Below are 5,892 nucleotides of genomic sequence, written 5' to 3' on the forward strand. Positions count from 1 at the left end.
ATAAAGTTAACATAAAGTTAACATAAAGCTCTCTTATGAGCCATCTAGCGCCATCTTTTAGAGATCATTAAAAAGATATCAGAAAGATAACATTTTCTAGATATCATAAAGTTAACGTTTTTATGTTAAAATTAAGAGGCTAGTGTAAAATTAAAATCGACATGGTAAATAGGTTTAATTATTGTTTATTTGATAACACAATGAATAATAACGATATGACATACCAATATAAATAATCTTATTATTAAAATTATAAATACTTTTACGGCTCAAGTAATGATATAGGAGTTTTAAATGTTGGTGGTGGTTGCTGATCCTTTTGGCTCACGTACGTGGCAGGTGGCATTGGTATATTATTTATTCCGCTATCTGAAAATAAAGTGTTTTATTAATAAGGAACAAAATAATTATATATAATTGAACAACTTTATTTGTTACATACCGTCATTATCAGAAGAACTTGACGATATTATCCTCTTTCTACTTTTAGTTTCTTACTTTTACATCTTGTGTTGAATCCTAAAAAAATATCAAATTAGAAATTGAAAATATTCATTAAATTTTAGCGCATTCTAAATTTTATCAGACACTTTTACAAAGACGATGCTGATAAGTTTTTTTTTTATTATGTATGAATGTATGAATTAAATGAACAAAATTGTATACAAATGTTTAAAGTTAGAAATATTGTAAAAAGTAAAATATTTAAACTGCATTTAATTAAAATAGCGACGAGCATCGTCTTACAACAATTTTAAATAATTTAATTAGTTATAAAATATAAAAAAATGTGTTTATAACCTATATTCATACTTACAAGTTTATTTGTTCGGCAATTAAATTCTTGATAACTAACTGAATAATAAGAATCACAAATACTATTAATTATAGTTTCAACCAGTATGTTAAGTTAAAAATATTACGTTTATGTTGTAATAATTGAATAAAACCACTTAGCAATGCCGAACGAATTACGATGCAATTCACGCTTGTCAACAATCACTCTTTAATGGATGAGTGAGAGGTCCGTATAGAACAAAATGGCCGCTGTTGTCGCGAAAAGTACTAACAATTCAATTTTTCGTATATTTCAATTTCGAATTATTTTTGAATTGAACACCAAATTTATTTTTGAAAAAGTAACTAGAATTGTTTTTTAAAAATGATTATTAAGGAAATTCAATAAATCTGAAATTTTTTTAAAGTTTTATTAACAAAAAAATATGATCTCGAAAAGTCATCATTTCGTTATCATTGAGATTGCTTTAAAATGACATCGACAAAAAGTTATCGAAAAGACAACATTTTGCTGAGCTCTAAAAGTCAACATGTTTCAGACAACATTATGTCATCTTTCTGACTTTTATGCCGAACGGGATCTTACTAATATTATAAATGCGAAAGTTTTGATGGATGGATGTTTGTTAGTAGGTATCTCCTAAACGGCTCGATGGATCTAGATGAAAATTGGCATAAAGTCTAAAAGATCACATAGGCTATTAATTAAGTTTTTTTTTAATCACACGCGGACGAAGTCGCAGGCGAAAACTTTTTAATATAAATTACACAAATATTTAGTCGTATATTTTTGATTAAGTTATCGATTTTAGTACTTTATTAAGTTAGTTAATCAAGTATTGTATTGAACTCCAATTCAAAACTTTTCCGTTAAGGTGATTAAGTCACTAAATGTTTTAAAAGTGTTTTAAATATTTATTTAATTCTACCTCGTCCAGCAATAGTATGTCTACAAACGTATCCTTTAGAAAATGGTCGTCGGTCCAAGTTAGAAAATTACTTACATGCCAAAGCAATTTCCATAAACCGCAAGTAAGGTATAGGCAGCAAATAAACACTGGACTCTTTTGAAGGGCCGCCGCCACAAGATTGGCCCTGAGACAATGTTCTTACCGAAGTCCGTCTTCCGTCACGAGTCTTCGAAAGATTTTAAATAGCTTCATTTAATGAGGATGAGGGTCAGTGGCTCTGGGAAACGGATTTGTAATCTACAGGTCCGCTCCGAATTCGATTCTCTTAATTTATTAATGGGTTTTTCGAATTTTCATATGTACATTAATACAACCCGTACATATCTCGTAAGAAATCCAAAAATGGGCGTGATCAACCAACCCGCTCTGAGCTAGCGTGGTTGACTAAGGCCTAGTGACTCTTAACTTGGATAGTGACTAGTGACTCTTAGATTGGATCTCCTTGGAGACTAGAGACTAGCTGAAGCTAGCTGAAGAGCTGAAAACACAACAAGAATACAAAAGTGTTGCAATACAAAAAAACATAAATTTTTATTATTGGTCGACACGAAACGTTGTAATAAATTAATTATACAAATTACATCGCATCGTCATCGGTAGCAATATATTGTAAATTGTCAATTTTATTTAAATGTGACCGGTTGACATAGAATCGCTACTGGCTGGTGACAACACATTTTATGTCTAGACGAATAAAATTATGTCATTAATAATATATGACATTGAGGACAGATTATAAAATGTTTAGAAATATTGTCACAGAAATATTTCATCATAAAAATATATTTATTGTAACAAATTACCTATTTCAATGTTATTATGTTAATAAGTCATTTGTTATATTATATTTCATATCAAATTTAATACTATTGTGTAATGATTTGGTATAGATTTTCGTTATGTTTATAACTTACGCTTATATTTTTAGGCACAGATTAAAAATATATACTATGATGTGGCACAAAGATTCTAACCGTAGGTATCCATTGCCAAAACACCTGTAAAATATATTATTAATATTTGGCATGATGTATTTTTTTTAAAACAAGCCAAATTCGACTTCAAAAGTCTAAAATAGGAGAAAATGGACGAAGCTACGTTTAAGTTTTCAAAAAAATTGTATTTTGTACTATAGGTACTATAGGTTATAGCCCAACCCAATACCTACTAATTGTGTTGTTTGTCAATTTTTCTTGGCCACAATTTGTACAAGGCAGATCTTACTAATATTAGATATAGAAATTTACTAATATTATAAAAGCGAAAGTTTGGATGTATTGATGGATGAATGGATGTATGGATGGATTTTGTTAGAAGGTATCTCCAGAACGGTTCAACGGATCTCTCTGAAATTTGACATAGATGTAGAACATAATTTGGAAGAAAACAAAAGTTGAGTACTAAGTTGTTTTTAAATATTGCGGACAGAGTCTCGGGCGAAAACTAGTATTTTACAAACGGTCAAGAAGAAATATTGTGTTTTTTTCTTATTCGTAAGACAACGGATCAAATTCCCACGGCCTTGAGATTGCGACATTTAAGATTTGGTGGATGTCGAGATAAGAAAGGGTTTTGTACCGATTTTAATGTTACATTGTCTTTTGATTGTGAGAATATTTTGTTATGTAAATGAAATAAGCGGTTTCATTTGTTATGCGTCATTTAGATTTCATTAAAAGTATTTTTACATTCATTATGTTTAGATTAATTTTATTTTAAATTATTTTTGGCAGCATGCGTAAGTCTTAAACCTATGGCCAGCAGTGAGGATACACTACGACATATTGACAATGAAATTCTAGTAAAAATTGCATTGAAAACATGTAACTGCCAACAGGATAGTGTGGCTATAAAGATATTAAATTCTTCAGTTATAGAGCGGGCATGATAATTTTATTCCTACAAACTAATTATAAGCCAGTAGCACATATCTCAATAATAAAAAGAAGCTTCACAGTCGGACGAGACATACAACACTTGTATGTTGTCCTGTCTATTATACTTGTGTCTAATAACTTAATGTGGCTTATGACAACTAAGACAAACGTTACTACGCAATTCAAACCCATGACTAGTCAAAGCTAGAGTTACATATGAAGTGTGTTATTATAAAATGAGTAATGATTCGAGATTAGCCAAATTATTGCCCGCCATGACTAAAAGGTGCAGGAAAACGAATTAATCGTCTACCAGGAATACAGTGATCAACAAAAACTTCATTAAGTAAAATTTGTAGGAAATTATTACAGGTTTCATAACGCTTTGGCAGTGACAAGGAGACGTTAAACGTGTTAATAGAGCTTATAATATTAATAGACATATCCCTGTCAATTATCAAAGTCTATTATTTTAGTAATGGGCAGTAATTTTGGTGTTATTATTCATCAAAGTTCAAATTATGTTGAACATAAATTACAAACAGAATATTAAAAAAAAATAATGCTTCAATACCATCTTTGAAACTTATTATTTAAATTAAGAATAATATTCTGCAACATAGACGTGTCTGTTTCCTTCATAACTCTGCGCCGAACAACGACGAACGAAGGTTGCGTCAAAAAATTGACTGATGAATTGAAACAATGATGTCACAATTAGACGAATGGGATTTTATAGAATCTGTCAGTGTGCAGTGACAGACGTTGGTGATGGTATCGCAGAGAGAGGGACCCTCGGTTGAACTTTGTACTGGGTCGTATATGATAAGGATCTAATGCTAGTTTCACATGAAGATAGAACAGTGAGGTAATACAGTAGGACACACATTCCATTAGCGATCTCATTAGTAGAATTATCAAAAAAAATGACAAAAATAGTTGACAAGCACTTGACAAACCTTTCAATTTTGATGATTTAATTTCGCTAGTCAAATGTTACTTTGGCTAAGGGGCTGTTTTATCTCGGCGTGTGCGTTTTAGTACTGCACTGTCCTACTATTCTGCCCTCGTGTGAGACTAGCTTAAAGTTGTGTACACATTGGTCATAAGATCGTGACAGCAATAGATATTACCATTCACTTGATGGAGTCAAAGGTTTAAAAATATCAACGTCCAAATGTCGCTACGATAAGTTTTTGTAATTGTTTTAAATATGCAATAGTTTGCATTAAAACTATTGCTGAGTTTATTTCATATTATTATGTATTATTAGTATCAAAGTTTCATCTTCTTAATATTATAAATGCAAAAATTTTGATGTATGGATGTTTGTTAGAAGGTATCTCCAGAACATGCATTACATACTTCATTTAAATTTAATTATTATGCAAATGTTTGGATGTATGGATAGATGGATATTCGTTGCTGTTGATGGAGGTATCTCCAGAACGGCTGCATGGATCACGCTGAAGTTCGGCTTAAAAGTAGGAAATAGTCTGCAAGAACAGATAGGGTACTAATTAAGTTTTTTTTTAGTTATGTGAGAACGGAGATGATCGACAGCTAGTTTGATTATAATTTTGAATCGATTTCCTAACACCAATGACTTTTAAATGTAAATGTAAAGTCATGTTAAGCTAAATGTGAATTTAACTTACCGTAAGTTTCTGAGACTAAAATCTCTGACATCTTTGAAAAAAACAGAGATAAAAATATATTTAATACAGATATATTGGTCTGAGAAAACCCATGGTCAATCACTTTGACGTCGTCATAATGGTATAAAATTGTTATACCGAAAATCTATCATTAACTACGTTCAGTCGTGACTATTTTTTACATCGTATTGACACTGGCATCATTACACAAACAATACCATTCTCCAATCATTCAAGAGCTGTGACATTGGCCTTCCATATTTGCAATGTAATTCAAAAATGTTTAATGATATTTTTAATGGCATGACGTTTAAATTTCAAACAGTCAAAATCGAGTGGTCATTTATTTCGGAAATGCAATTTAATTCATTATGCGCTAGTTTATAAGATATACTATTGTATAATTTTAAATGATATGGTAAAATTGCTATAGACGTTCTTGACACGGATTTATATTTGGCGTTCTTAGCCTGAGGAGATTAACTTATAAATCTATGATTAATATTTCAAATGTGTCTTGACTGATTATGCTATATTATTTGACTGAGTATAGATCGACAAGAATATCTAACCCGGTGGGAATAAGTC

The 5,892-nt window shown here is 30.7% G+C and overlaps 1 long non-coding RNA gene across 1 annotated transcript; it reads right to left on the reverse strand.

The window, feature by feature from the left end:
- Positions 1 to 241: 241 nt before the first annotated feature.
- LOC106711443 lies at positions 242 to 853 on the reverse strand. The gene is made up of 3 exons (XR_001357027.2): positions 818 to 853; positions 443 to 519; positions 242 to 369 (listed from the first exon to the last, which is right to left on the reverse strand). It is a non-coding gene; the product is annotated as an uncharacterized LOC106711443 (long non-coding RNA).
- Positions 854 to 5,892: the final 5,039 nt, after the last annotated feature.

This window comes from Papilio machaon, chromosome 20 (genome assembly GCF_912999745.1).
Source record: "Papilio machaon chromosome 20, ilPapMach1.1, whole genome shotgun sequence".
Taxonomy (NCBI): Eukaryota; Metazoa; Arthropoda; class Insecta; order Lepidoptera; family Papilionidae; genus Papilio; species Papilio machaon.